This window comes from Miniopterus schreibersii, assembly GCF_964146895.1.
Source record: "Miniopterus schreibersii genome assembly, chromosome: 8".
Classification (NCBI taxonomy): domain Eukaryota; kingdom Metazoa; phylum Chordata; class Mammalia; order Chiroptera; family Miniopteridae; genus Miniopterus; species Miniopterus schreibersii.
Genome location: NC_138109.1, coordinates 72,011,404 through 72,033,264, shown reverse-complemented (window position 1 = coordinate 72,033,264; position 21,861 = coordinate 72,011,404). Strand labels below are relative to the sequence as shown.

At 41.6% G+C, this 21,861-nt stretch overlaps 1 long non-coding RNA gene across 1 annotated transcript; it reads left to right on the top strand.

The window, feature by feature from the left end:
• The first annotated feature begins 1,278 nt into the window (after positions 1-1,278).
• On the top strand, positions 1,279-21,238 carry LOC308560803. Its single transcript, XR_013999392.1, has 3 exons — positions 1,279-1,352; positions 11,917-12,033; positions 21,092-21,238. It is a non-coding gene; the product is annotated as an uncharacterized lncRNA (long non-coding RNA).
• The last annotated feature ends 623 nt before the right edge of the window (positions 21,239-21,861 follow it).

Here is a 21,861-nt window from a genome sequence, read left to right as displayed (position 1 = left end):
AACATTATGTTAGTCTCAGGCGCACAACATAATAATTGAATATTTGTATACAGGTTGGGGTAAAAGTAGGTTAACAGTTTATATGGAAAATAATACAATAATAAATAAAAATACAAGAATAAACTGTTTCATGTACTCACAACGGTAAACCTGCTTTTGCCCCATCTTGTGTATTACAAAGTGATCACCACAATGTCTAGTTAACACCCATCACTACACATAGGTACAAAAAATTTTCTTGTGATGAGAACCTCTAAGATCTACTTTCTTAGCAACTTTCAAATGTACAATATAGTATTAACTTTAGTTGCCATGCTGTACATTACATCCCCAAGACTTATTTTATAACCGCAGTTTCGTACCTTTTGACTTCCTTGCACCCCGCCCCCCATTCCCTGCTCCTTGCAAACACCAGTCTATTGTCTGGATCTATCAGCTTGGTTTTGTTTTTTGTTCTTTCAGATTCCACAGATAAGTGAGATCGTATGTCTCTCTGTCTGGCTTAGCATAATGCCCTCAGGTTCAAGTGGCAGGATTTCCTTCTTTTTTATGGCTGAATAATATTCCATTGTGTGTCTGTGTTTATACGTGTATATATGTAGTCACATACCATATTTCTTTTATCCATTCATCAATCGATGAACATTGAGGCTATTTCCATAGCTTGGCTATTGTAAATCACGTGTAATGAACACGGGAGAGCGTAAATCTTTTCGGGTTAGTTTTTTTTTTCTTCTTCAAATAAATACCTCGTAGTGGAATTGCTGGATCATATGGTAGTTCTATTTTTAAGTTTTCGAGGAACCTCTGACTGCTTTCCATAGCGGCTGCACCAATTTACACATTTACATTCCCACCAATAGAGCACAAAGGCTCCCTTTTCTCCACGCCTTTGCCGCCACTTGCTATTTGGTCCTTTGGATAACGGCCATTCTAACAAGTGTCATCACCGCTCACTGTTTATCAGAATCTTCTGGGAACTCTATAAGAATACTGAACCCCAGGCCCACCTCCAGAGATTGTGGTTAATTGGTCTAGAGTTAGACAGCTTTGGAAAACTTTCCAAGTGTTAGTGTGCAACTTGGGTTGAGAATCACTTACCTAAGCCAACAGTGGTCATTCCACTTCCCCTCTTTGGTGACTGGTCTAGGAATGAGCACAGGTGCAGTTTTCAGCCTCATCAGGGGACATCTGACTGGGGTTGGGGCATCTGAGGTTGTTTTCCTCATTCTTAGGAAGGAACAGAAGATAAAGCTGTTTTTTTATTTTCTCTTCGAGGTTTTGGTCGTTACTCTGTGGAGATATAAGGAATGTGATGTCTGGAACTACTGCAGCCACATTGTGACCATGAAGTAAGTCCCCACATGCAAGGTATAGCAGAGGGGAAGGAAGGAATTCTAGCTCTTTGATGGCCTTGTTAAGCTGCTGAATTAACGGGCCCTGTAGCTGTTCTACCTCAGGACTTAATGTGTGACTATGTGAATAAAAGACATTTAACTTAGTTGGGACCCAAATCATCCTGATACACTGATAATTCTTAAAAACACACATTTTAAATTGGGTTCCTGAAACTATGTCCATAGAAACCCTAGAATCCCTTGGGATTTTGCTAGTATTCTCTAGGGATGTTTTATAAGTAGGATTTTGTATGGATGTGTACATATTTACATAGTAAAATGAGTGAAGATATAACTTCATACTATTATTCCTTTCATTTCTGTCTTCAAAGAAAAGCAGCTCATTTATTTGCAAATATCAAACAAGGACTGGAGCAGGGATGACCTATAAGTGGAAAATTTCTTATTTGGCATAAATAAGATCAAACCTAAAAAGGAAACCTTACAGTTCATACAAACTTAATACCTAAACTGTCATAATGTGCACAACTGTTAGTTTTTACTACCATTATCTTTTGTGTGATTATTAGTGATATAAACTTTCTTACCACTTGCCTTGAATATGTAAATCATTGAAACTTTACCATCATATAAGGTTTCTCATTGTTTCTTAATGGTTGTTTAGCTTTAGTGCTTAAAATGTTTGAAAATCCCTGTACTCAAAATACGTTATTCTTTTGTCCTGGCCAGGGGGCTCAGTTGGATGGACATTGCCCCAAGCACCAAACGGGACATGCCCATGTTGCAAGCCTGATCCCCAGCAGGTGTTTTGGAGGCTCTCCTTTTACTCTGAGCTTCTGTTCTCATTTTCATCACTAATGTGTGCTTCACCGCTCAATGCACTGTGAAACCCTTTTCATTTGTGTCTTATTTGTTGCACACATAAAACACTAACTCAATAGTCATGCACCCAATGCCCAGGATTCTAAGTCGCCTCAGATGTGTGAACCCTACTTTGAACACCGCATCTTGGTGTTAGAGCTTCCATGTGCTGGCTCACTGTGCTTGACAAAGCAATGTCGCACGTGAGTGCACGATCCGTTGCTTGGAAGAACTAGGTCCTAGTCTGGCATTCTTGTATTTTCTAAGTATACCTGTGTGCTAGTAAAGCATGCATCTTCATATGCGAGTTGTACACATGTGGACCCTGAAACGTGTGCATAGGTATAGGAGAGATATTACTTTTAGCCTGATCACCATCTATTACAATAACATAAAACTTAAAAAAAAAAAATTTCAAAAGCCCCAAAGGCAGGAAATACAACATTCCAGATTAATTTAAGTGGGTTTTCAAAACCATTTTCTCCATTACCAGATGGCCTACTATATAACTGAATAGAAAACAGACTTATGCTGTAGAAAATACTTTTGTGGCCTTATTTAAATAAGGATTCTGTTATTCAACTTCTTTCTCTGTGCGTGAAATGTATAGGGATTATTACCAACTGTAATGAGAACTGTCCGGTGAGAGCCACAGATGTGATGTGTCCTCAGAGCCAGGGGCAGAGTGACAGAGCCAAGTTTAGGCTGGTGGAGGAGCAGCGTGCCAGGGTCCACTCTTCATCACCAGGGTTTCATCACGGCCACAGTGATGCCCAAATGCCAGGCCCCACTCCCAGGCTGTGCCCAGGCACTCCTAAAGCTCCATCATCTGCTTAAATACAATACCTGCCCTTCCTGAAAACTGCCGCTCTCACAGGTCGGGCAGTGCTCAGCTTACAGTGTTTGGGAAGGTTCACGGGGTTTCTGAGTAGCCTGGTGTAAAGGAGAGAGAGGGGCTGGGACTGCAAGAATAGGACCTAGTGGCAGCCTGGTCACAGCTACCTGTAAGGTCTTGGGCAAGTTGCTTCATGTCTCCGGGGCACATTTCCTGACTTGTAAAGCTAGGGTGTTAGTCTGATGGTCTCTGAGGCCCTTTCCAGCTTAAAAGCCCCTTGAGTAAGACTCATTCATGTCAGCTGAGTTCCAAAACAACACTGTTTTCAGAGCATGGTTCTAGAAATGAAACATACAACTACAAAACCACAAGTCACAAGACTAGGAAATACTGCCTAATGTATTTCGTCACCTTCAGATGAAAGTTAAGTAAGGTATTCGGTACATATGAGAGTCAACCCTAATTTTAGATTTATTGTTATTATCAAAGCATTTTCACTTATCTGTATTTCACTTTATACCCCAACTTATAAAATCCAGATAAGTTCTGCCTCACGTGGAAATAATATGCCGCTAAATCACATTACTGACTTCATTGAAGAGAGTTATACAAACACGTGCCAATAATATCCAGGAATATCATAAAAACTATGACATTTCCTGAAGGGAAGGGATGCATGCAGGCCTATGAATGGATTATACACAATAATCTTTATAGGCAAGTTTGCTGTTGTATTTTTTTAAAAAACAGGATTAGTTTTACCATGCTCTTCATTATCTACAAAATCCCCTAAGCATTTAACAATACTGCATTTGGATATGTAAATACACAAAAGTCAGATAAAGAATACATTTTAGCTGTAGCTACCTGGGCCCCCAAGACAACCCGAAGCCAGCCAATCCCTCCTTTTGCCTTTACACACAGCGATGGTAAATAGCACCAACAAATTTAGAAACTGTCCTATTTTCCAGTGTCTCCAGAGATTTGGTAGCTTTCCTTTAGAGCATTTTGCAATACTTAAGAATCCTCAATGCCTGATACCATTTTATTCAATCTAATCCTTCGCGTAGTGGTTTATATGCAATTTCTTTGCCTTGTTTTCTCTGGGTGAGACGTAGGGAGCTGTTGGGAATCTTCTTTGCACAATAACCCTTCTTCCTCTTAGTTGTTATCTCTAGGTGAGGGGATGTGGCGTGGTTCTTTCCACTTGAGTCTCTTCCATGTGCCAGGCACTGCTATATATTTGGGGGCTAGCACAGTGAAAATAAAGGAAAACCACCCCTGCCCCTGTGGAGTTTATATTCTAGAGGGGAGGAAGCAGGCAGGCAGCAAGATAAGGAAAATATTCAGTATGTTAGATAACTATGAAATGAAGGAAAGGGAACCATAAATGAAGAAAGGGAGGTAAGGAGTCCTGGGAGTGTGGGATTTGCAATTTCAATAGGCGTGTCCCTAAGGATAAGATGACATCTGCAGCATCAGGGAAATATTCCAGGCAGAGCAATCAGCAAGTGCAAAGGCCCTGTGGCAGAAACATGACTGGCTTAGGTGGCTGGAGTGAGAGAGCAAAAGAAATAGCAGTAACAGATCAGGCCAGAGAGAAAGTTAGAAATAGCAGGGGTCACAGTGCAGGTCCTCGTGAGCCATCACCTTCTTCTCTGAGACAGAGGACAGCCTTTGCAGGGGTTTGAGCCAAAAAATGACCTGTTTTAACTCGATATACATATACATACATACACACACACATATACACACACACACGTATGTGTGTGTGTGTATATGTGTGTGTATTTTAAATATATCGTTATTCATTTCAGAGAGAAAGGGAGGGAGAGGGAGAGAGAGAGAGAAACATCAATGATGAGAGAGTCATTGATCGGCTACCCCCTGCTCACCCCCTACTGGGGATCGAGCCTGCAACCTGGGCATGTGCCCTGATGGGGAATCGAACCTCGATCTCCTGGATCATAGGTTGATGCTCAACCACTGAGCCACACCGGCCGGGCTAACTCATATTTTAGCAGGGACACCTTGGCTGCTGTGTCACTGTAGGGGGACAAGTATGGAAGCAGGAAAGCCGTTTGGAGGCTGTAGCAATTACCATGAGACTGGTTCAGATCGCCGGAGAGTGCTTGCAGATAAACAGGGAAAGAGGCCCCGGCCAGGTTTAGAATCAAGGAGATGCAAGGAAGCCAGCAAAGCCCACCTGAGAGGAATGGCCAAAGAAGTAGGAAGAAAACCAGTGAGCATGGACTCTGGAAGCCGTATTTCCAGAAGAGGGAGTAAAAACCTGTGTCAGATGGTACGAGGGCTCCCTGAGCTCAGTGAAGACAGAAAGTGGACCCTTGGCTGTCGCCATGTAGAGGTCACTGTCTGTGGTGGAACCAGCAGGGGCATTGTGATCAGGGAGCCCTGCAGTTTCAGACAAATTCACTACGTAACACTGGATACAGTTAAGCAGTTAATCTCTTTGACCCTCAGTGTTCTTGCTACAACAGTATAATAATTCCTACCTCAGGGTGGTGAGAACCTAAAAACATAATGTTAGGGAAGCCTGTGTTAGTGGCCTCAGGCTGCCGTACAAAATACCACGGACCGGGTGGTTTAATAACACGACTTTATTTTTTCACATTTCTGGAAGGTGTAAGTCCAAGATCAGGGTGTCATCATGATTGGTCTCTGGTGAGGACTCTCCTCCTGGCTCGTAGACTCCCACCTTCTTGCTGTGCCCTCACTTGGCCTTTCCTCTTTGTGCCCACAGGGAGGGGGGAGTGAGGGGGGATCTCTGGTGTCTCTTCCCCTTCTTATAGGGATACCGGTCCTTTTGGATTACAGCCCCACCCTTATGACCTTATTTAAACTTATCTCCCTAAAGGCCCTATCTACAAAGGCAGAGGGTGGGCAAGGACTTCAACATATGAATTTTGGGATGTCCATAACAAATACCTTAGCATTTGTTAGCATTCAATAAAATTAATCACTCAATTAGTCTATTATTGTTGTTTACATTACCATTTTAAGGTTTTTTAAATTTTTAATATTTAGAGCACAATATATAACTTAAAAAATACATTCAATTCTTATTAAAAATTAAAAAAACACATCTGACTGGTCCAACAAAATTTAATTAGCATCTGGGACTGTCTTTTTCAAGTTAAAAGTTAGCCAATACTGCCATCTACTGGAATTTTGTTAAAAGTTCATTTGTTGGACAACATTCTTTGTCAATACAGTATTTTATATGCTGCCTGTTTTAATTTTTTCTTTCTAGTGAGTGTATGTAAACTTGAATGATTTTTAAAATTTCAATCCCTCAGAGAAATACATAAATACTCTAAAATGTTAAATTTAGTCTTTTCCTATTTCCAAGGCCCATTCTGAATTTGACAAAGGTAAGTTGTGGACAGGAAGTGTATAGATGGAAAACTGCTTCTAGAGAAAACTAAAAACCCCATTCATATTAGTTTTATTTTTTATCAATTGCAATATTTGGTATTCTGGCCCACTTAACCCACAAACGAGGAGAGCTAGCCTGGGGAGCCTGGTAGTGGGAAATGAGGTTTCAGATCTTAAGCTGACAGCCGTTCACCTGTTGACTCTGACGACCAAGTCCGATAGCACACAGTTGGTTTAAAAGGTTGTGTGGGAGGCCCTGCCCAGTAGCTCAGTTGGTTAGAGCACCTTCCCAATATGTCACTGTTGCAGGTTCGTTCCCCAGTCAGGACACTTACAAGAGCCAACAAATGAATGCATAAATAAGTGGAACAACAAATTGATGTTTTTCTTTTTCCCTTCCTCTCTCTCTCTCTCTAAAAATCAATAAATTAAAAAAAAATTTTTTTTTAAAGCTGTCTGGGAAGATACTAAGAAGATGGCTGTGGAGTAGGTAGATGTTACACTCACCTTCTCCCAGGACCGAACTGGAATTAGAACTAAAATATAGAGCAATCAACCTGAATAACCAATTGGAACTAGCTGAAGAGAAGTCTTACAACCAAGGATTTGTAGAGGAAGCCACATTCAGACTTGTAGAAAGGGCAGAGAGGTGAAAAGGGCTGACCCTGCTCTCACCAGCAGCAGCTAAGGTTCTGGAGGGATATCTCACCTGCAAAGGTCCCTCCCCACCCCCCGGAGGAGCATGAAGTTTCAACCCCACACAGGGCTACCTGGCTCAGAGCACCAGGGCCCGGAAGAGGAGCCCATGTAACATCTGGCTGTGAAAATCAGCAGGTGTTCTGTCTGCCAGGGAGAGACAGGAGTTTGCTAGAGACACAGGCATCCTCTTAAAGTGCCAAAGTCTTGTTCACAGCCACTCACCCTGGGCTCTGGCGGAGGGAGAGAGTCACATGAGAAGAGACTGGGGTTTGTGGCTCTGGGGAGAGAGCCAAAGGGACAGCCACCGGTATTCTTGCGCTGAGTCACTCTCCCACACCACTGATGCCATCTGTCTTAGGTGGGGCACTCCCATCCATAGGGCATCAGCCTGGGGGAAAGCAATAGCCCCACCCTCTAAATTTCCTCTAGCCCCACCCTGCAGAGCTTGCTCCTTGCTGAGGAGTCAGCTGCCTGGGCAGACGTGTAGAGGTCAGAGCAGACTCAGGCAGTGTCAGTAACTGAGTTGTGTGTTTTGGAGGCAGAGGCCATCCCCCCCACTTTCTCATGAAGCTGACTGGCACTTCCCCCTCAAGGGAGATTCTTTAGCCCCACTCCCTGGGCTCCCAACAACCCCACCCTCCTGACTTTCAGTGGCTCCGCCTTACCGAGGTCTGAGCAGATTCTGGGACAGACTGAGTAGTGTGGCTGAGGGGTGGGGGCCACTCCCCCTACCTTCCCCGAATCCTGATGATACCTTTCCTTCCTGGGAAATCTACTAGTCCCACCCTCCCAACTCCTAGCAGCCCTGCCCTGCTGAGATTGGACTCCTGGCAGAATCTGAGACAGACTGAGTTGTGTGACCTGCGGGTGGGAGACATTGTTCCCTCCCCTTCCCAATCAATACAGAGTCCTCCTTTCATACAACCAAATCTTGGTCTGCTTGGGCCTGATCAACTCTGCTGGCCTCACCCTGATGACTCCCTGAGATCCTGCCCCACACAAAGGAATGCCAGCACCCAGTGGGTGGCACATAGACTTGGTGTACCCTGGGACATTTGCTGAGTGGCCTCAGACCCAGCACTGGCACTGAGTTTGAACCTGTATCAATTTGGTGAATACCACTTGTCCCTAACTGGTGACTCATTGAGAACCTACCTCATGCAACTCAAGTACCAAGCCCTTTCATTGACTGAGCCTAACAGGCAGCCAGCAGGCGAAGCAGACACAGGCAGATCTTAGGGTGCCTTGGGACTTTTTTTGACCTGCCCCCAGGCCTGGTGCTGGTAAAAGCCAGTCTTGGTGTAACTTGGTCCTTTCCTCAAACACCCAGGCCCAGCAGACGCAGCCACAAACTGTGGATTTCTTTAGAGCTCCAAACAGATTGCCCAGAGCCAGTCACAGGTATCTGACATTGGCCTATACCAGAGTCCCTCCAGAGAGGCCCCAGAACCAACATATCCAGTGGCCAACTTCAGATACCTTCATAGCAAGATCCAATTAGTTTCATAAGTGGCATATCCAAAGGGAGATCTCGGCAGGCTCCAGACTCCACTGAGGTAAATTCGACTTCATGGAGTCAGTACCTGCACAGCAGCTAATACACTGTGGTCAAAGTTGATCCTCACAGTCAGCTAGCCTAAAGGTTGACCCCACACATGAATGGGCCTGTAGCAATCAAAACTCAATTGCAACAAGAGGGCCCACATAACTCACACAAGGGACATTCCTGGAGCACACAGCTCAGGTGAGCAAGGAGACTGCACCACTGGGTCCCATAGGACACCTACTATATAAGGCAACTCTTCCAAGACTGGGAGTCATAGCAGGTCTACCTAATATATAGAAACAAACATAAATAGGGAGTCAAAATGGGAAGACAAAGAAACATGCCCCAAATGGAAGAACAGGAGAAATCTCCAGAAGAAGAGGCAATTTATCAGATGTAGAGTTCAAAAAAATAGTTATAAGGATGCTCAAGAAACTTAGTTAGAATGATAACAGCATGAAAAAGGACATGGAAGACACACACAAAAAACAGTTTGAAATGAAAAATACAATATCTGAAATGAAGAATACAGTTGAAGGAATAAAGAGTAGGTTGGATGAAGCAGAAGACTGAATCAGCAATTTGGAAGACAAGGTAGCAGAAAACACCCAATCAGGGTAGCAAAAAGAAAAAAGATTTTTTAAAAATGAGGATAGTTAAAGGGACCTTTGGGACAACATGAAGAGTAACAACATTTGCATCATAGGGGTACCAGAAGGAGAAGAGAGAACAAGCGATTGAGAACCTATTTGAAGGAATAATGACTGAAAACATCCCCAATCTGGTGAAGGAAAAAGACACACAAGTCCAGGAAACACAGAGAGTCCCAAACAAGATGGACCCCAAAATACCCAAGCCAAGACACATCATAATTAAAATGCCAAAAGTTAAAGACAAAGGGAGCATCTTAAAAGCACCAAGAGAAAAGCAGTTAGTTTTCTACAAGCTCCCATTAGAAAGTCAGTTGATGTCTCAACAGAAACATTTCAGGCCAGATAGGATTGGCATGAAATATTGAAAGTGATGAAAAGCAAGGACCTACAACCAAGACTACTTTACCCAACAAGGCTATCGTTTAAAATTGAAGGATAAATAAAGACCTTCCTGGACGAGAAAAAGCTGGTACCCCTATGATGTAAATATTGTTATGCTTCACGATGTCCCAGAGGTCCCTTAGACTATCCTCATTTTCAAAATTCTTTTTTGCTCTGTTCTGATGGGGTGTTTTCCACTATCTTGTTTTCCAGAGCTCTGATTTGATCTTGTGTTTCATATAATCTCCTGTTGGTTCCCTCTAGTGTATTCTTCATTTCAGTTATTGTATTCTTCAATTCTGAGGGGTTCAGAGGAATTTAAGTTGAAATTGTTCTATTTCTTGGGTCTCTCATCCATGGATGTTCTTATGTCTGTGCCACAATATGTGGTGGGAAAACGTGACTGCCACATTTGGGAATTGTCTGCGGGAAAAAACGGTGTGATATCCCCAGAGGATGCAGTACACAGTTATTACTTTTCCCCGAAATATGTTATTTCTCAAAAACTTGAAGGCCTGTTATCTTTTATAGGTTTCAGTGGAAGTAACATAAGGACTCTGCCAGGCAGTTAAAGCTCTTTGTTCAACCTCTTGGGCATTTGAGGTTGTGCTTTTTCCTGGTTTTGCAATAGGCTACGCTTGTTTCTTTAACAGCAGAGTAGAAGTCTATGGATACAGATCTTGGGAGACAAGGGGGACACATTTTACTAGGGTGAAAAGTATATCCATGGACAATGGGCTGGGGTGACTCAAAAAATCAAGGCAAGATTTTTTCCTTCCAGAAGTCTATTTTTCTTTATTTTAACTGATTTCTGGAACAAATTTGACATTCCACAAGTTAAATTACACTGTTAGGAATTTCTTGATTCCTTTTTCTTTTTTTCTTCTTTCTTCCTTCCTTTCTGACAAATAAAGGAACGTAAGTTTAAAAATTATTTATTAGCACTGATGTGTGTCAGGCACTTACTGTACATCAGGAAACGGGACAGGCCCGGCCCTTTCTTCTCTGTCCTCACACCCAGTCAAGGCCATGTCTTTTCTTCTCACTTTTAAAAAACAGTGAACCCAAGCAACTGGAGAATCTGGAAGAATGGTACACAAACACCCCAATACCCTACACCTGGATTTAACAGTTGTTATTATTTTACTGCTTTTGTTTGTATCTTGATAGATAGATGATATAGGACATAGATGATATAGGACATAGATGATATAGGACATAGATGATAGCTGATGAGGGAGAGAGAGGGAAGAGAGGAGCACATTTTCTTCTAAGCCATTTAAAAGTAAATTGTAGACACCATGATTTACCATCTCCATCTACAGTGGTCTCTCCACTACCCCCAGCGGATGCCTGAAGTTACAGATATAGTATATATAAGGTATATATATATATATATATATATATATATATATATATATGTGTGTGTGTATATATATACACACACATATATGTATATATGTATACACACACTATATTTTTTCTATACTTACATACTTATGATAAAGTTTAATTTATAAATTAGGCACAGTAAGAGATTAATAACCATAACTAATAATAAAAATAGAACAATTGTAATAATATACAATAAAAGTTATGTGAATGTGATTTCTTTTAAAATACCTTCTTGGCCCGGCCGGGCGTGGCTTAGCGGTTGAGCGTCGACCTAGGATCCAGGTGATCGGGGTTCGATTCCCGGTCAGGGCACATGCCCGGTTGTGGGCTCGATCAATGACTCTCTCATTATTGATGTTTCTACCTCTCTCTCTCTCCCTCTTCTTTCCTCTCTCTGAAATCAATAAAGATATATTTTAAAAATAAATAAATAAAAAATAAAATATCTTCTTGCACTGTACTCACCTTTTCACTTAAAGGAAGGACTTTATGGCTTCTCTTTGGCAGATCTGAATTGTCAGCATCACTACTCTTGCACTGTGGGGCTGTTATTAAACAAAATAAGATTTCCTTGAATACAAGCACTGCAGTGCCGGGGCAGTGGATCTGATAACTGAGATGGTTACTAAGTGACTAACCGGTGGGGAGAGAACACAGCGTGGAGATGCTGGACAAAGGGTGATTCATCTTTCGGGTGGGACGGTGCAAAAGTTCATTATATTACTCAGAACATAAGACAATTTAAAATGTATAAATTGCTTATTTCTGGAATTTTCCATTTAATATTTTCAGACCACAGTTGACCACAGACGATGGAAACTGCAGAAAGTGAAACCACTGATAAGGGGGAAATACTGTACTTCAGAATGCATCCCCTCCGGATAATATATCAGGGCTAGAGGAGAAAAAGTAATGCATTTATTTTATTTTATTTTATTTTATTTTATTTTATTTTATTTTATTTTATTTTATTATTTTATTTTATTTTATTATTTTATTTTATTTTATTTTATTTTATTTTATTTTATTTTATATTTGCCATTCTGGGTCATTAAGGGACACTGTTCTGGGCACAGAATTGCAAGGACAAGGTAGTTGGAAGTCAGATAGCCATGGAACCGGCAGTTTTGACCTGGACTTGGGTTTTATAACTAACCCAACAAAATGACACCCGTATTCCTACAGCCCAGAAGTACCATTTAGCTCATTTTTTGGCATGTTCAGGCTCAAGAGTTTCTTATCAAGCTAGATTTGGTGGATAAAAGAAATAAGTCCAACTAGCTATATCTATGTAGCTGCCCCTTTAAATTCTGACACTGAATCAAGAATAATTTTGCACACCAGGCAACTGGCTGAGCACGTGCTATAGTTTGATCCATTTGAGTATTTAAAACACTGTGTTAGAGCATCATCACAATATAAAGAAAATGCCCTTGCTCTTTCCCTTCTGCCACCATTATATCTTTGGGTAGCAACAGGAATTAGCAATATACTTAGGAGCATTCTGTTTAATGTGGGCTCAGTTCAGGATGTTAATTTGACACAAATTATAATTCTGTCTTCAGTTCAATACATTGGTTTCCAGTGCAGCTTTACTGCGATGATACCATCTATTTTATCAACTACTGACAATATTTTTGTTTAGTGCACAGTACTGTGATTTCACAATTGGTTCTAGATTTAGTGCAACATTTCAGAATGTGCTTTTCTGTATAAAAATTGGTTGAGAAAAAATAGTATTTTGAGATAAAAATTACATTTATAGTTATTCTAACATGGATTTTAGTCACATTTATATTCTTTAGTGTTCAATGTATCCACTACATTAGAAACTCAAGGAACAGATAAAATTGTTTTACCTGCCACATAAGCAATATGGAGCATTACAAATAACATGTATTCATAAACGAGAGCCAAGATGGCATGGCGCTGTGAATTAAGAAGGTCATTACCCCCGGCCTGTATAGGAAGAGCCTGACTGATTTCTTCCAAGCGATGCATTTTCATCAAAGCTCATACATATTCAGTGAAACAAATAGCAGGCCAGTGAATTCAATGAAGTGCCACTGAAGCCAAAACATCGATTTCCAAGCATCTGTTTGTGGGAATTATGCAAAATACTTAATGCAATGTGTTTTCACGGCAATCCTATTTTTGTTTTCCAACCAGTGAATTTTCATTTAAACCAATATGTTTACCTCAGATCCATGTGAGTGCGTTTATTGGAACTGAAATGCAGTTACAGACACAGGCAACGTGTCGACAGAGGCCAAACCAATGCATTTTGATTTAACTCAGCCAATTTTTCCACATGTATTCTGGTTCTCTGGGGACATGAAGCCCCTCCCCAGTGGTAAATGCACATGAGTGAGGAAGGCAGGGAAACTGATGCCCTGGATTGCAGGGAAATGGCACCAGGGCAGCAGCAGCCTCAAAGCTGATGCCCAAAGTGTGCTCCGTGGACCAGCAGCATTGGGAGCTCGTGAGAAAGGCAGACTCAGGCCCCCCCCAGACCCACTGATTCAGAATCTGCATCTTAACAAGATCTCCAGGTAATTCATTTGGACAGTAAAATTTGATAAACACTGTTTTAGAACGAACTCTTAAATATCTGTAGGGTGATACAGTTTTCTGAGACAAGCAATTTTTCCAGTGGGTGGACAGCTTGATAAAAATGGAGTTTAAAACCAGCTTGCTTGCTTTTTATTGCACACATGATACATGACTATGTTTCCTTCTTCAAGACTCAAACAATTTAAAAGTCTGCAGAGCAGTCTCTCAAGCGAGAAATAGATGGCCAAGATGAAACTCTGGTCATAAGTTAGGATATTTCAGGTTGCAAGAACCAGAGTCTCCAATCTTCTTTGGGTGGTAAGATCTATTATCAGGATGCACAAAAAAGGAAAGAGTCAAAAACAGCTGAATACAGTGCAGCTCTCAGGAGTTCAATGTTTTGCCTCCTCACAGCAGGCTCCCCTTGTGGTGATTCAAGCAGGCTCTCTGCTTCCAGATCCAGTGGGTTTGGTCAACCAGGACCCTCAGGTTGGCAGACTGAATTTTCAAATTCAGCCACAAGGATTACCTTGAGGAACCTTGAAACGATTCAGAACAGAAGTTCTTTCTTTGGATCTGAAGACCCCTTACATAAACTTTCATTTGGCCTTTTAATTATTAAATATTATTAACCCTGGTACTGATAAATGAAAATCAATTTACTGAGGATTCTGAATCAATATTCCAGCAAGATTTCTTGGTCTTGGCAACTTTACAATTCTGCTGTACACATTGTCACACAGATATTTTGAATTCCAGCAATAGGAAAGGACACTTTTGAACAAAGTGACATGCCAGAGTTATCTGGAAATTTTTGTGGTTCTCAATGATTGCTATTTTGTTGTTGTTGTTTAAATTTTGTTCAGAATTGTTTACTAAAGGCACACAGTTTTGCATCTATTGGTTTGTGCTAGTTGGCCAGGCACCATTGCCTTATGCATGCTATGATACAAATACACCTATAATTTTTTTTTAATTAGGTGAGGTAAAAGCCTAGCATTAACCCTTTTTTTAGGTTAATGAATGTAGTTTATTCCCGCAATGAATGTCTCTTCAAATGGAAGAGTTTTCTTCTTTATGTGAATTTTAAGTAATTTTCATTGCCGGTGAATGTTTTTTATAAAACATGTAACAAAATGCATAACAGTAATGGTTCCATTGAAAATAGTTGCCTTGCCCAGCTGGTGTGGCTCAGTGGATTGAGTGTCATTCCATGCACCAGGAGGTCACCATAATAATATTACTTAATAATTATAATAATATAATTTAATAATATAATTGTTATACCATATTATTATATTATTATATAATTATAATAAATAAAGTTAAATAATATTTTGTTATATATTGAATAAACCACCATTATTCGATTCCAGGTGAGGACACATACCCGGGCTGCAGGGCTCCATCCCCAGTAGGGGGCAAATAGGAGGCAGCCGATGGATGCTTTTCCCTCGTGAATGTTTCTATTTCTCTCTCCCTCTCTCTCCCTCTCTCTCTAAAATATATACATATATTTTAAAAAAGAAAGAAAATAATTATCTTGAGATAGGATTTGATTTGCAATTCTAAATACCCTATGACTTGAGTATCAACATTTACTATAAGATTTAGTCAAATATAACCTGTTACACAACTTGTATATAGTATAATGTAGAAAGTGTTTATACTCACTACGTTTCATTCCTTACCTCTTCCCATATTTATATTATTTAAAATAAATACTCTTAGTTTTATTAAAATATCACACTCCCAGGAAACCAAGGGGAGTTACTGGTAGTAACTGGAGAGCAGGGAGGTGTTGTTGCAACAATGGCCCCAGACCCAGCGGCCGGGGGCCCTGACCCAGCGGGCTGTTTGCTGCTGCTTGTTTTCTGCATTTTTCTAGGGGTGACTCATAGCCTGCTCTTTGCGGCCTTTTCTCTAATCTTTGCAGAGTCAAGAATTGAAAAGCAAAAATATCTGTTTACAGTAGCTACGTCTTTCATGCAATTGCCCTTGTTTTAGAAAGACTTCTAGGAACAGTGATGTTACCACTGCCAAACCTCAATTGCTTTGAATTTTAATGTATGTTTTAAAGTTTAAAGCTCTTCTGGCCATTTTCCTTAGGTTATAGGCAGCCAACCAGGTACTGTCAAGGTGACGGACAGTTCTCAGCTTTTCTTGTGGAATGAACTAACTTGAGAACTCTGGCTGGGTCTTGGGTGCCATCTGAGGGATAAAATCCCCGAGGCGCCCACGGCTCCCCCACCCCCACGAAGGAAGTTCTGAAGCCTTATGCTGTGGTTCATCTTCGGAAGTGGCCAGATACCTGGGGGGCAGTAAGGCTCAGAGAACCCTCTCTCTCCTTTTTTCCATCTCTTCCCCTTTCCCTCCCAGGAAAGAGAATCCAGAAAATAAAGCTGGAGTGCTTGAAAGGGGACATTTGGTCACCTGTGAGTGCAACCTCCTTAGGCATTTTATGTCCATGTCTGTTGCCGAGTGTAAGGTTGGTCAAAGTTGGTACTGATTTTTATTTACTTGATACTGTTTGTTTTCTTTATCTTTATATGTTGAGTTTATAGTGTGTTGTTTGGTTAACCCTACAATGTGTAGCAAAACATCTTTGCATAATTCTGATTTATACTTCCCAATAACTAGACTAGAAGACAAGTTGTATTCCTTGCTGCTGAAATAGGAATAATCCATGCCCCTATTGCTAAAGCAGGTATCTATCGACTTTTCAAATTGTGCTAAGACAGGGAGGGATACTTCATGGCTGCTGTGCTACTACTACACATGTGTTACTAATTTTCAACACAATGTCAAGATAATTATTATGAAGTGATTTTTCAAGTGTACTGAGCATTGTTTTTTACTATACTATAATATAAATAATATTTGTATATTCACTATGTCCTGCTGGGTCTTTGTCATTATAGAGTGTTTATCAGAAAGTAGGGTGTTTAGGCCGGATGGACTGAGGAGTATTTTGGACAGTTAAGTGGACCGTTGTACAAAGGCTCGAGAGCCACTCAGTATAGAGAAGCCTTATCGAGCTAGTTTTCAGGCCAGGCCACCTCCTAGGCTACTGAGGTATAGATCAGTGGCTTTTGAATAAGCCCAGGAGACAGGGCCATGATGGAAGTGTCACTTGATAGCAAGCTCACAGAACTACCTGAAGCCGTGAGTGGGGTGGGCACTGCATCTCCAGGACAACAATTCTACTGTCCAACAAGCAGGCATTTCTTGAGCATTCTTGGGCATTATTTTATAATATTTATTCATTGTGTTTATGAATAAAACAATATATGTGAGATAGATATTTTTCTTCTAAAATAATTAATAAACATTACATTCTGCTCCAAATCTTGGTTATTATAGATATGACTGAGGTGTCACCTACCTCCAAGAAACTCACAATCTACTGGGGTGTTGGGCTTCTAACCATCCAACTTTAATAAGGGCATATTAACAAGAACAATCGTAAAGGTGAAATAGAGAGGCAGGTTAAGAGCAGGAACTCTGGAGCTAAACCATCTGAGTCCAAATCTTGGTTCGGACACTTTCCAGCATTCAGCTACTTACTAGCTGTGTGATCTTGCGGAAGTTAGCTAACCACTCTGTGCTCATTGTCTCGTCTATAGGACAAGGATTTCATAAGGATTAATAATTGTGCTCACAAGTGCTCAGTAGCTGTAAAATATTAAATGTTTGCCAAATAAAGCTAATGTTAGAACAGATGGACAAAGATTGGCAGGAGATGGTAAGATTTCTCTATGCGTTCGTTCACCCCTTCCCTTCCTTAGCTGGGTAATTTGGGTAGGATCAAGCCCTCCTCGCAGCTCCAGGGATGGGCCCCGATTGGCTCAGGCCTCTCAGTGAATCCACCGTTGTCACCACAGTGATCAGTTGAGAATGGGCCAGCAACCCAATTTGGACCAGCAAAAACCGATAGGCTCCCAGGAATTGTGAGAGACACGCCACGACAGCCTTTTTTCTTCTTGAGACTCTGTAGAGTGAGAGCGAGAAGCCTGGAGCTGCTGAAGGTCTTCTGCTCCCGGGGGGAGCCTCGAGCGCAGGGCGGGGGTGACACTCTGGGTGTGGCCTGACCCTGACGCCAGCGCTGGGAAAGACAGCAAGGAGCCCGGAGAAAGTGTGTCCTTGGTTCGATCACGTGAACTGCTGGATCACACCTCACTTGCAGGTAGGGGGACCGGAGGTTTCTGAGCCACAGGAGTGACCAAAGCCCTCCTGTTGTCCAAGCAAGTCCGAGTTAGGGCTCCATCCCTGCAGCTGCAAGGGCGCTCCCTGACGAAAGATACCACCTGCACTGGGTGAAGAACAGTCACGGTCAACCTGGAATATTAGCGCGAAGGACAAGACTCCATTCATAGCAAGAATTCTTTTTTTTTTTTTTTTTTAAATGTATCTTTATTGATTTCAGAGAGAGGAAAGGAGAGGGAGAGACAGATAGAAACATCAATGATGAGAGAGTCATTGATCGAGCCCGCAACCCGGGCATGTGCCCTGACCGGGAATCGAACCCCGATCGCCTGGATCCCAGGTCGACGCTCAACCACTGAGCCACGCCTGGCCAGGCAAGAATTCTTTTTTAATTTATTTTGTTTTTCAAGTGCAGTTCACATTCAGCATTATTTTGTTTTAGTTTCAGGTGTACAGCATGGTGGTTAGAAAGAATTCTTTATAAAAACATTACTTTTAAAAGTTTATAAGCCACCTTTGGCTCTGTAGCTTCCCGAAAGCAATGCTTTTCAAGGTTCGGTCTTCCAATCACTGGCTCCGAGAGGTGGCCGCGGAAAGCATCAGGCGAATTTGGGAAATGCTACCTATTATGAGCCCCTTCTGTAAATTAAAGGTGGTATTACGTTATTAAAGAAGGAGTCCTCATAAAACAACAGTAACTAAATAAGCTGTTCCATGTTGTTTGTGGGAGTGTCTCCAGAATTTACTTTTCCATGCAGCTCTTTTACTCGCAAACTTCTCACTAATGCTCAGGAAAGGCTGCCTCAGGGCCGCGCCCTCGGTCACCTACCGCCTTAGAGAGAGAGCCCGGCCCGAGGGCCAGGGCTGAGCGTGGGGTGTGGGCCTGGGGCGCAGGCTAACCTGCGAGGCAGCCACAGGGGCCTGGAGCACTTCAAGGCCTGTGTACGGACTGAAGAGCGAGGGGCCGGGTTCTACCTTCATAGCAGCAGCTTAGGGGAGATAAAGAGCCTGGATCTTGGAGTCCAGTTCCTGACCTTGCGGGTGTTTGAGATGGACTGAAACTTTCTGAGCCTGGTTCCTCACCTATGTCATGGGGATCATTGTATCCTTATTTATTTTTTTAATCTTCCCATGAGGATATTTTTTCCATTGTTTTTTAGAGAGTGAAAGGGAGACACACGCACCCTGAACTGGGCCAGGGATGGAGCCTGCAACAGAGGTACGTGCCCTTGGCGGGAATCGAACCCAGGACCCTTCAGGCTGCAGGCTGACACTCTAACCACTGAGCCAAACCGGCCAGGGCTGTCCTTACTTGAAGCATTGTTGTGAGAACACAGTGAAATAAAGCATTCAGCAGGTGGTAGCTGCTATTAATATTGCAATAATGTTTTATGTTAACAGGTAGGCTATAAGGTATTTTGCAAATGTATCTTAAACCTAAATTAGAACCAGTTAATTCTCTTTGCCTTGTTTTTTGTTCTCTGTAGCATTTTCTACTATCTAGCATGCCGTATGTTTATTGTTTATTAGTTCATCATCTGTCTCCCTCACTAGAATGTAGGCTCCTTGAAGGTAGCAGTGTTGCACATAGTAAGCACTCAGTATATATATTTGCTGAATTAAATAATGACTACTAAAAGCTCTACTATGAGTGCCTACTATGTGCCAAGCCTTTTACTAAGTATTTAACATATACATTTATATTGTGTCATTTAACATTTATATTAACCCTAAAAGATGGCTATTGTCCCCATTTTAAAAAGCAAGAACAGAGTAAAATCAAGTAACTTGCCCCAAATTACACTCTTAGAAAGTGACAGAATCAAAATTCAATCCCAAGTCTCAATTTACATTTCAAATATTCACTTATTGTATCAGTTTCCTAGCACTGCTGTAATTAATCACCACACTCTTGGTGGCTTAAATCAGTCATTTATTCTCTCACAGTTGTGGAGACTGGAAGTCTGAAATCAGTACCCCTGGGGTGAAATCAAGGCGTTGGCAGAGCAGTGCTCCCTGCAGAGGCTCCAGGTTCTTCCAGCTTCTGGTGGCTGCGCCTTCTAATCTCTGCCTCTGTGGTCACACTGCCTCTTCCTCTTCTCTCTATGTAAAATCTCCCTCTTTCAAGGACATTGTGATTGTATTTTAGGGTCCATCTGGATCATCTAGGATAATCTTTCCACTTCAAAGTCCTTAATGACACCTGCAAACTCCATTTGTGTCGTGTAAAGTCACATTCACAGGTTCCAGAGGTTGGGACGTGGACATCTTTAGAAGAGTCATTATTCGGTTTACCATTCTTATATCCTAATAAAGACTTCACACTGAGGTCCCCTGGTCCAAGACAAAGACTGCTTACCAGGCCAGGAATGCCAGTTACAACACTCAGGCAACGTCCGGATGTTGGGTAATACCTGCACCAAAGAGCCCAAGAGGTGAGGGGAAACTTTACAGATGCAATCATTTTTTCTCCTGGGTCTGGGGGAATATGTTCTAGGCCTAAGTGCAGGAAAAACTGGATAGGTCAGATGCCAGGAAGGTAAAAGATAAGTACTCATTTGTCCCACAGTCAGTGATTTGTCTCTGTGATCCCCCGAAAACAGAAGAAAGAGAGAAGAAAAGAGATATTTCATTAATAGGAAAAGAACCTGAATATTAGCTTTAATCAAGTACTCAAGCTTAGAATCACCAATAACAGGAAAAACTGACATTATGTGCCTTCTGACGTGATGCAATAAGAGACTCTTGGCATATCTATGCAGTATTCTTAACAAAGAAAAATAAATAAATAATGTAGAAACCATCAGAGAAATCCAGAACATGGGACATAAGATCTTGGACTCTTCAAAATATTTCAGTGCCGTGAAAAAAAATAAAAATCTGAGATTGTTCTAGATTGAAAGACACAGCAGCTAAATGTAACATTTGATCCTTAATTGGGGCCTAGATTGTTTTGGTTTTTAAAAAACAGCTATTAAAGTCATATTTTGAACAGTCAGGGAAATATGAATATAGGCCATCTTATCATATGATATTGAATTGACATTAATTTTCTTAGATATGATGATGCTCTTTTATGTCAGAAAATATTTTTCATCTTGCAAGACACATGCTGAAGTACTTCGGATGAAGCGTCTTGGGGCTGGCTAGTAAATTTAAGTGAAGGGCATGTGGGCGTTCATTGTACTATTCTCCAACTTCTCTGCAGATTCTGAACTCTCTCCCAAATTGAAATGAGAAAACGAAATTATTTGATGGCTGCCTTGTGAATTGGCGGTGCCCATCACGCATGGTGTGGGTGAGGAGAGCACTGCGCAGACTTGCCAGAAGGTGAAATGAGCCTGTAATTGCTGCATCTGGCTTTGGGCAGCTCTATGTGCAGTAAAGTAAGAAACAACCAGGGAGGGCGAGTCACGGGGGCCCTGTGAGCTGCCATTCTTCAACACTGTGGCTGTGACGCTCACTCATATAAACAGATTATTTGTGGTTTTCCATTATCTATGGTTCTGTTCTCCTCCATTGAGATGGGTAATAAAGCACTAACTATTGGTTTAACTGTTTTATGCACATTTGATTTTAAACATTTATTTATTCTGAGCACTTACTCATTTAATACATTTGCACTGAGCACCTACGCGTGGCCTGTTGTAGGCACAGGGGATTCAGCAGACAAGATATAGTACTTGCATCGTGGAGCTGACATTCTAGGGAGGAGCATTAAAACACTTGAAAATTCTAGAAAGAGCGATTCTACATCAATGGACTCTCACCCTGTCTCCCAGGGCACAGCTGAGCGCGTTCATGGCGCTTACCCACAGCCGTGTTTAAAGCCCTTTCACTAACAGGGTGCTCATAAGATGGATGAGATGGCCAGTGAAATAAGTGTAGACAGAAGAGAGAAAAGCTCGCAAGTCAGAGCCTTGGGTACTCCAGTATTTAGAAATCGGGGATATAAGGAAGAACCAGGGGAAGAAACTA